The sequence below is a fragment of the Myotis daubentonii genome, chromosome 2 (genome assembly GCF_963259705.1).
Source record: "Myotis daubentonii chromosome 2, mMyoDau2.1, whole genome shotgun sequence".
NCBI lineage: Eukaryota > Metazoa > Chordata > Mammalia > Chiroptera > Vespertilionidae > Myotis > Myotis daubentonii.
This window is the reverse complement of record NC_081841.1, coordinates 24950359-24961147: the sequence shown is the minus strand read 5'-3', so window position 1 is coordinate 24961147 and position 10789 is coordinate 24950359. Positions and strand designations below refer to the sequence as shown.

The window sequence follows — 10789 nt, the reverse complement described above, 5'->3', positions numbered from 1 at the left end:
GGACTATAATATGTGTCCTTACGGTGAGGGAGAAAAAAAAAAGATATGTATGAATATTTAGTGAAATGAATGGCAGATTGAGAAAGAGCCAACATTTTGTTCCTTTTGCCATATTATACACCAAATTTCATCTAAGCTAGGTTTTCTTTGGTTGTCAAATACACAATTTTATGTATTACTAAAATAGAAAAATGCTGCCAACTGAATATGAATTTACACTGAATACTTGTCCTTAATAACAGTGCATTCCTATCAAAGAGATGTTACAGTGTGAAAAAAAAGAAAAAAGAGTGTAGTTTAGGATTAATGAAAACAATTTTTTTCTGACCACTGTCCCATTTGAGACAATATTTCTTTATCTCTTTTGCATCCAGCTGTTGCCTTGAAACTTCCTCTTACCGATGAAGTGTGAGTGGAAGTGAGGTGTGTCCCTTCTGGCCAGAATCTTTAATATGTGGGTACTTTGTCTGTGGTCTCCTTTTTCTTCTGTAGCTAAAAGCAGGTGACAGTGAGATCTAGATGGCAGAGCCACAAGGAGAAAAAAAGCAACACCTGGCTTCCTGAATCACCCGATGGAAGAAAGTCACCCACAGACCAGGGACACCCACCCTGGCTTGTGATGTGAGTGAGCAATAAACTCAATTTTGTTTGAGATACATATTTTCAGCATTTATTTGTTACCACAGTTAGTGTGACCCTAATGAGCAATTCTCTTACATAGGTTGCTGTAATGATTAAGTAAATTAGTATAAGTAAAGCTCTTAGAACAGTGTCTGGCATATAATAAGCACTATATGGATGTTAACTGTTACTATTTAAAATGCTCTTTAAAAGTGCAGATAGCCTCAACTTTTATTTTTGGAAGTTAGAAAGTTACCCCAGAAAACAACTTAGAAGTCAATTAATCCAAACTCTGTCACTTTAGAGATAAGTAAATGAAGTCACTGAGAGGATGAATGGCTTCCTGTACAGTCACTTTATCAGTCCTGAGGACTTTCGTTGTTCTGTTTCAGCCAGGAAACAGGAGGCCGCTGTAGAAATGAGACTGTGGGCGGAGAGGCATGCGATGCTTGTGGAGCTGGGTTATTACCTGTGAGGGAAAGTCTGGGATAGAGGCTCTTGGCAGCCAAAGCAAAGAGCAACAGGGCACTTGGTGAGAGGGCTGGGAAAGAAGCGAGGAGAACTGCACAATACCATTTCACCCCATTACTAAGTATAATCATATGTCCAAAGTTGCTTAGCAAAAGATAATGCATATATTTTGGATACTTGATATCACAAGTCCCTCTCTGGAAATGGCCCCCAGCAAGGCCTCTGGAGAAGAGGTGAATGTAGGTGGCCATGTTGATCTGATGCATCTGGTTCCTCTACCATGGCAGACGGGAACGGCGATGCCCACCTCACCCAAGCTGGGACAATCGCTGGCTTCTCTCAGAACCAACGTGGAATTGGCTCTCTGAGAGTTAGATGTGTTCACTGCGGGGAGCCTATCTGTTATTGGTAGCATTGGGCTTGGAGTCAGTTTACTGCCTAGAAAAAGCCATGTGCAGGCCAACATCATAGAAAAGCAGAAATTGTGAGTAAGTGAAAGGATCTGGCCTGTGGAGATAAGAATGGGGCGGATATTCAGAAAATAGCCAAGAGGAGAGGCCATGTGGCTCTAGGATTTATGGAGCATGACCTGGAGCCTGACAGCTTACCAGTTCCCACCACCTGTTCCCTAGAGGCTGGATTGAATAGTGAGTTCTCTCGGTCCTTAAAAATAAAACCACTTAAATAAAATCTGAACTGAGTTAGTGCTTGTTCTTTCAGTCAAGAAATTGGTAATAACATAACAGTGACTAAATTGATTAAAATCAAATCTAACCATGCTCAATTACTAATTGTCAAGTAATAACAATAGAAGTTTACCTCTGTGAAGAGCAAAGGGGTTATTAAAGCCCCCACTACTGCTAGAACTATGTCCTCTAGAGTCTGAATCCGATGCTCTTCTGAAGAGTCTAATATCTTAGAGATCATCTTAGAAATGATTTGAGTTGGTGAGGTCAAATTTTTCAAAAAGTCATACCACAACAGTTCAAATAAACCAAATTTTCAGATGATATTCTATTTAGAATTTTTTATTTTTGGAGGAGGGAGAGGGATAGAAGGAACTTTTCTTCATTACAATAGTTATATATGTTCATTGTAGAAACTTTTGATAATATAAATAAAGAAAAGAAAAATTCTAAAATCACAGCGTTATCATTAACCATTAGTAATTTTTAGGACAAAAATCCCAACAATAATGAAAATGTAATAACATCAGTATTGTGAGCCCTGAAAACTAAAAGGACACCTACTAAGAAGGGCTCCTGGTGACTAACTGAGCTTAAATAAAAAAGCAGAGCCCAGCAGCCATTTCGGCACGGGGGCCTCTCAGACAAACGGCACTCCTGCCTCATGCCATTAAACTGCACTATGTTTCTGTCATCTGAGCCAGCCCTTATAAAGGAGTTCCTGGAATCCTATTTCAACCATTAGGCCTGAGGCTTTCCCCATGCAGTTGAAGCTGCACAGCTTTAACCAATCAAAATGGCTCTAGTCTGACCAATCAGGACAGTGCCTTTGGACCAATCAAACTAGGAAGATTCAGAGTCCTCATTTGCATGAGGATGGACCAATCAGGGACCAAGGGCCCAGGCTTCTGTCCATAAAAGCCAGTTCCCTTGTGGCTCTAGGAGCGCACTTTCCATTGAAGACTGTTTCCCTGGCTGAGTTGAAACACTGAAGATGTCTCCGCAGAGCAGAGTGCCGCAGACCATCCTGGACCAGAGTAGGTCAGCGCAATGCAAAGCGTGTAGCTGCCTGGCCCCAGAGCTGCTGTACAGCCCTGCTGCTTTCACAGCCGTGCTGTTCATAATTAAACTGTTTAGGCGCCAAATAAAGTTTTCTTCACTGTACCCAAAATTGGAAGTTCTTGTTGGCATTGAATTGGCACCAATAACTGTTGGTTGACAATCTCTTGTATTATCCTCAAGAATTCGTGTGACTTTTTGGTTATATTTCTTCATGTGCTCATAGACGTTTTTTCCCCAAAAAGAGTTCACTGGAGACTAGAATTTGAATCACTGAGAAACACTTTTGTAAGTCAGACTTCTTTACTTTTTCTGATGAATAATAGATGTATTTACTTTATTCAGTTCCTTTGTTCTTTAAGAAATGAAAAGAGCCCTAACTGGTTTGGCTCAGTGGATAGAGCGTCAGCCTGCGGACTCAAGGTTCCCAGGTTCGATTCCGGTCAAGGGCATGTACCTTGGTTGTGGGCATATCCCCAGTAGGGAGTGTGCAGGAGGCAGCTGATCGATGTTTCTCTCACATCGATGTTTCTGACTCTCTATCCCTCTCCCTTCCTCTCTGTAAAAAAATCAATAAAATATATTTTTAAAAAATTATTTAAGAAATGAAAAGAATTCATTATCTAATTGATATATCCTGTATGTCATAGAGACAAGTGGATTTAAACTATGTTCCTCATTCTTTTTATTCCCTCACCTCACCTGCTTTTTATGAACAATTTAATGGAAGCATATTTTTAATTTGCTAGCTGTCCACTTGTTCCTGTCCACCAAATGATATCAATTCCAGAAGGTTCTGCTTGGCCACTCGATTTATTTTATCCCCTCCTTAATGAGGCTTTCACAGGGTTCATCTCTGTTCATTTTCTAAGATCAGATATTTTGTTCTTTTTCTCCTTTAAGGCTAACATTTATGCATATTTCTCTTGTCATTTTCTCTTGTTAGATTTAATTGACCCTCTCATTATGAAAATGATTATCCCCATCCCATGTTACTTGCTCCTCATACCAAGGACTTATTGCCTCAGTGAAATCCTCTTCCTTTGATAAGCAAAGTAGGAATAAAGTCCTAGAGGTGCTTGCTTATTTTGCACATACAGTTTTTGCCATTAGCCATATTTATCTCTGTTTTCCACTAATAAAGGGGATACAACTGAAGTACTGAATTTTCTAAAATCTGGTAACGCTCCACTGTGGCTTTCTGAGTTCTTTCCACTTTTATTTTTATTGATTTCAGAGAGGAAGGGAGAAGGAGAGAGAGAGAGGAACATCAATGATGAAAGAGAATCATTGATTGGCTGCCTCCTGCACGCCCCCTACTGGGGATCAAGCCCGAAATCAGGGCATGTGTACTAGGACTGGAATCGAACCTGGGACCCTTCAGTCTGCAGGCCAAGACTATCCACTGAGCCAAACCAGCTAGTGCTCTTTCCACTTTTAATTCCAAAGTTTTTAAGAGGACAACATTCTTTTGATTGGCTGCCAGGAGCTGATATTCCCACTCTGCTAAATCATCTTTTTTCTAACCAAGAAAGAGTCACACTTTACTTGTTATGTGAAGATTTAGCTAAAGTTTTATTGAGAGAATGGGAGGTTATCTACTTCACATGACTGACAGGCATCATAACTGACTTTTAGAAATCTCAGTTACTCTCAGGAGCTGGAACAGGGAGAATAAAGGGGAGTTCATGAATATTTATAGGATTTCTACTATGTCCTGAGCACTGTTCACCGATGAATAGGATGGACATGACCCCTGCTCTCAGGAAGCCATGAGCTAGTGGGAAAGATGAACGGATATGTGTTGCAATATAGGGTGTTAGCATCTGTAATTGGGGTAAGCACAGTGTTAGAGGAGAATAGACCAGGTGGGGAATGACAGAGAGGATACTTGTGCTGAGACTTCAAGGACTAGAAGAGTTAAGCAGAGGGAGAATATTCTAGAAAGAGAAAAGGTCTGGAAGAAAAAAAAATTAGAGGCCTGAGAAGAGAGATTTGGAGAACACCAAGGGTTTGATGTAATTGATGATAATGTATGTGCATTGGGAGTGTGGCTGTTGTTGGGAAAACAGGGGAGGGCATGATGAGGTTATGAATGGTTTGTGTGCCACATTGAAGAATTTGCACTTTATCCTGGAGATGCTGGAAAGTGTTAAACAGACATGTAAAATCAGATCTGCAATTTTGAATGAGTGCTTTAGCAGTGGGGGATGCTGATGGGGCTCAGAAGGTCCTTTCTACATGAATAGAGGGTATTTCTCATATAAACTGAGCCTAGCACCAGTGGAGGTCAGAGGGGTCAGAATCACCCACCCACACTGAACATGTACCTCTTTTCTTTTTTACTCCCTCTTTCCTCTCTTTCTTCCTTCCACCTCAACCTCTTCTTTCTCTCAAATTTCACTTAAGAAGCTCTTAAAACTTGAACAGTTTATGGGCAGTTAAAAAAATGTCCATGAAAACTTTCCAATTTAGTTGTGAATGTCTTCTACCTTTTTCTCTATGGTCAATGTTAAATTACTTACTGGCTGAATTTCCTTTCATGGATGCTCAAAGCTCCTACTTTCCCGTTTTGCTACCTATAATTCTTTATCACTATCCATTATCACCTTCAACATAGGAAGGGGGAAAATAGAAATTCAAGTAAATTGATTTTGCTATTGACTTGTGGTTCATCTAGAGAGTTTATTAGTAGAATATGAAAGCTACAAGTGACTTTAATGTTTTCCATAATGTTTTTTAAACTGTAGGCTGTGACCCATGTGTAGGTCATAAAATCAATTTAATGGGTCATTCTCTGCAATAAAAAGAAAGAAAGAGAAAAAGAAAGGAAGAAAGAAAACAGGCATAATCTATTAGAACAAAATATGAGTGTGCTGAATAGACAGTGTTGACATTGTCTCATGAAACTTGTGTTATCATGCAGATAATCCTATATAATAAAAGCCCAGCTACCAAATGGCAGAACGACCAGAACGACTGGTCGACTGGTTGCTACGATGTGCACTGACCACCAGGGGGCAGATGCTCTACACAGGAGCTGCCCCCGGTGGAATACCACAGTGGGAGTGTCGCTCAGCTGACCAGGATGAGCAGTGCCCCCACAGCGGGCTGATCCCCGGAGGCCATGCCCCCCACCAGTGCATGAATCCCGGGCACTGGGCCTCTACGTATAAAATATGTATGTCTCAAATATGTATGTCTCGAGCGACAGCGAGGGTGAGCCGAAGAGCAACAAGTAGCTGGGGGCACGGGCGCAGATGTCCGGGGCAGGGGCCAGAGGGAGCATTTCCGGAGCAGCCGCACCTCGGGTGTTGGCGTGGCAAAGACGAAGAGATACAACGTGGACCAGAGACAGCAGGTCCAGGGCACTCCTCGCAGGTAAAAACTTCAAAGCAACGGCAACTTGCGCACCTACAGAAAAGATGGCTCTTTTTTCCTAACCGAAAAGATCAGTCTCCGTAGAGACTGTCAAAAATTGCCAGTGCCGACTGTATTTCAGGCCGTCACGGCGGGGTATTGGGAAAAGTTTTCAATTAGCAATAATCGCGCCTCGGATAAACCTCATTGGCTACGATACTGCCACTGCGCAAAGCTGGCGAGCGCCTCCCCTGCTCATCGTCCCCTGTAAGCAAGGCTCCTAATTCAAAAAGGCGAGTTTGAAGCTCATGGAAGAACTTTCCATTATTGTTTGGTTGGAAATTATACCGTCACCTTAGGATCTCTCGAAAACGCATAGGCTGTTTCTGAAGATTCTTCTGCTTTATTTCACTGCACTAGATTTTGGTGGAGAATGAAGCAAAGCATTATGGGAGGGGACATGCTAGTAACCTAATGCTGACGGGGAATTGGGGCGGATGAGAAGCGGGCTCAAGGTCGGGGTACTGTTCACTTGATTCCCAATTCACAGTGTAACTGTCCTCTCCAAAATAAAATGTTTTTATTATGGTAAAATATACGTAACAAAAGTTGCCACTTTTAAAAAAAAATAAAATTATGTCTCACTATGGGTGGCAATAAAAAAATAAAATTAGAAAGCCAAAATAATTTTTTAAATGTTTGAAAAATGCTCAAGATCAACATTTTAAAATTGTGTTAGTTTGACATAGAATAGTTTTTTAAATTAGGACTTACATATTTTGAAAAGTTCTGAGTGTAATTCAAATGTATGCCAATACCTTCCAAAGTAAGGTAATAATTCAGAAACAGTTCTGATCAGATAGCTAAGAAAAATTTCTGGAATATTCACATTGGAAGATTCGTTATTAATGAATGTTTGACTTAAATCTAACCCAAAACTGCAACATTATTCTTTGTACATTTTCATTACTAGTGTTAACAAGCTTAGTTGCAAACAAATAAAATTCTTAAGCTATCCTATATAATAAAGAGCTAATATGCAAATGGTTGTCACGCCCTTATGCCAGGGCCGGGGGACCTGAGGCCGTGCCCCCCAACTCCATGGGGCTTGACAGGGGACTTGAGGCTATGCCCCCCACCTAGCAGGGCTTGACGGGGGTGGGGCTGGCCAGGTCTGGGTCTCATGCAATTTTGAGGTGCACGTGGGTGGGCGGGGACTTGACTCTGGGTCCCACAGTGCACCCCAGATTCTGACAGGAGGGAGAGTTTCATATACATTTTACTAATTTTCTTTCATCACTGACACTTCTATTATAGAGAAAGGGCAAATAGCAATATTAAAATATTTCCTCTAATTAATTCCCTTTTAATGTGCACGAATTTTGTGCACCGGGCCAATAGTTTAATAATAAAAAGAAAAAGTTTGAAAAACCATGCTCAAGATCAACATTTTCTTACTTTGAAGATATGAAAAAAACTGAGAACTAGAGACGCTGACTTGTCCAAGTCCATGAATTAGTGGCAAATGCAAGATTTGAGCTTTCCTCTATTAATATTCTGATATTCTCTGAATATAAGTGGATTGATTGCCTAACATGAGGGCTGGAGGTTATGGACTTTATGTACTTAATTTATCCTTGAGGCCACATTGTGAAAGATAATCCAATGTTCATGATGCTTTGTTATCTTAGTATTTATGAGAAAACACCCCATGTTTCCTTTTTGCTTTAAATCATAGATAAAAACTAGATTTTGAAAGATTGTCAGTTTATGCCTTTATTATTATTAAAAACATTTTTTGTGGACAAGTTTGATATATATTCATGCTTATTGTTTTGAATAAAGATAATCTAGTTCATTTTGTTTCTCAGCTAAATGACTGAAAAATTATTTCGGCCCTTTCTTTCCTATTCCTTAATCACATTGAAAAATATATGTTCCAGGATGTTGAGAGGTGTTTCACCTGAAATCAGGGAACTGTAAGGTAGACTCAGGTCCTCTCTAGCCTTACGGTTCTATTGCTTTTACCTTTGAATTAGTCTATTTGGATTGTCTCTTATTTTTTTTCAGAAATTAAACATTGTGTGTGTGTGTGTGTGTGTGTGTGTGTTTTCTATAATAATTCCAGGAAGGCATCACAAAAACACTGGATTGGGAATTGAGAGGGAATTTATAAATTAATAAAAAAATATTATTTAAAAAAAACAAAAACACTGGGTTACTAAACAAACAAAAGAGAAGTACTGATTAAGTGAAGGTAATAAACTGGAAGGAAATGAGATGAATGGTTTAGCTTGCTCAAATTTCCTTACCGTTCTAGGAGCTCTTGAGCTACGGAGACAGGAAGGAAGCAAAATCAGGAATTCCTTAGGAATTTCAAAAAAAACACAAAGCAAACGCTGGCATATTGTATGACATACAGGAAATTATTTAAAGCACAGTTTTGAAAATGTGAATCTGTAAATGGGTTACAAAATCCAGGAACCCAAAAAACATTACACAAAAACATGTTTCATTAGCTCTGGCCAGGTAACTCAGTTGATTAGATCTTCATCCTGGCCAAGATTGCAGGTTCCATCCCTGGACAGGGTACACACAAGAATCAAGCAATAAATGCATAAATAAGTGGAACAACAAATCAAAGTCTCTCTCTCTCTCTCTCTCTCTCTCTTTCCTTTCCTTCCTCCCTCCCTCCCTTCTCTCTCTCTCTCAAATCGAGAAATAAAATTTTAAAAACATGTCTCCTTACATGCATGTGCAAATTTCTAGGCAGTAGTATTTATCATATTTGGAAATGAATCCATAACCTCCACATAGTTAGGAAACACTGATTGTAGCAACTTATAAGATAATCTTGACTTACTTCCTCAGTTTTCCAATAAGGAACTCAAGGCCCAAAGATGTCATAGGGTTTACTGACATTTAAACAATAAGTTAGTTGGCAAGAAGGCCCAGGATGCTCAACTACTGAGCCATACCCACCCAGGCAGTAACTCAGTGTTTTTACTTTGAATAATGACATGGACAATACCACCTTAAAATCCATTTCTCATGTAGGACCCCTTTATTCATTCATTCTGCTTGGGTCAGGCACTGTGTTCCATGTTATGGATCCAGTGGTGAATAAGATAGATATTGCCCTTTCCTTAAGAGAAAAACTGACAAAAAGAAGTCACCAAAGAAATTAATAAAATAACTTTAAACTGTGATAAATATTGTGAAAGAAACACACATGGACTTAGCCAGCATGGCTCAGTGGTTGAATGTCAACCTATGAACCAGGAGGTCACGGTTCGATTCCCAGTCAGGGCATATGCCTGGGTTGTGAGCTCGATCCCCAGTCAGGGGGCTCACAGGAGGCAGCCCATCAATGATTCTCTTTCATCATTAATGTTTCTATCTCTCTTCCCTCTCCCTTCCTTGGGAATTACAAGGAAAAAATTATTTTTATATAGAGTGGTCAGGAAGACTTCTCTGAAAACGTGACTTCAGCTGTGGCTAAAAGCTAAAATATTTGCAGATAAAAGAGGAAGAAAATGTGTTCATGTGCTCAAGTCCTGTGGCAGGAAAAGATGGGATGGGGTTTAGAAACCGAAGGAACAATGTCAAGGCAAAAGCATTCAAATCTATAGAAAATTTTCTAAGAGTTTTTTTGAACCAATCTGAGGACATGCCCAGAAGCAAGATCTCAAAATGCTCCGGAGAATGGCAGTTTTGCAGTTCTTTTTACCTTTGCAATTCTTTGGAATCAAAGGAGGAACCATAAAGGAAGATTACAGAAAATCCATTGGTGGCAGATTAAGGTGGGAAGAAAGCAAGGCAGGGAAAGCCCTAGGATTGGATAAAAAGGAAAATGGAGAGATATACTACTTTTACATTTGGTGGGTACTAGCTAGTTAACATTTAACTTTTGTAGCGAACAGGCATGGTATACAGGCATAAGATCATGTGCTCCCTTGAGGTGGTTATGCCTCTGAGGGGTCTGAAAAAGAGGATTATCTAGCCATTAAAAGAGTATGTTAAACTATCCTATCTAATAAAAGAGAAACATGGTAATTAGTGTACGACCGCTACCCTTCCCATTGGCTAATCAGGGAGATATGCAAATTAACTGCCAGCCAAGATGGCAGCTGGCAGCCAGGCAGCTTGAAACTAACATGAGACTTGCTTGCTTCAGTGACGGAGGACTCCAACGTTCCCCACCTGCCGCTGCAGGCCTCTGAGCTGGCAGTTTGAAACATTGTTACAAAAATAGAAGCTAAACAAAACCCCAGAAACCAGCTTTCAGCTAGCCGGGATCTCAGACCTGGAGTTGATACAGAGTTTCGATTGTAGAACTGAAACAAACCAGATACCTGCTTTCAGGAGTGGAGGCCTAAGAGCTGGAGCCTCAGAGCTAAAGCTGGCTCAGAATAAAAAAAAAGAAAGAAAAAAAGGAGCACTTGGGAGCTTCAGTCACCTGCCAGCCTGAAAACAGCCCTCAGCCCCTGATCCAGACTGGCCAGGCACCCCAGTGGGGACCCCCACCCTGAAGGGTTGAAGGGTGTGTGACCAGCTGCAAACAGCCATCATCCCCTCATCCAGGCTGGCCA

General features: G+C 40.5%; 1 non-coding gene across 1 annotated transcript; it reads right to left on the bottom strand.

The window, feature by feature from the left end:
• Positions 1-6293: 6293 nt before the first annotated feature.
• On the bottom strand, positions 6294-6434 carry LOC132228838 (U4 spliceosomal RNA). The gene has a single exon (XR_009451451.1). It is a non-coding gene; the product is annotated as a U4 spliceosomal RNA (small nuclear RNA).
• Between the last annotated feature and the right edge of the window lie 4355 nt (positions 6435-10789).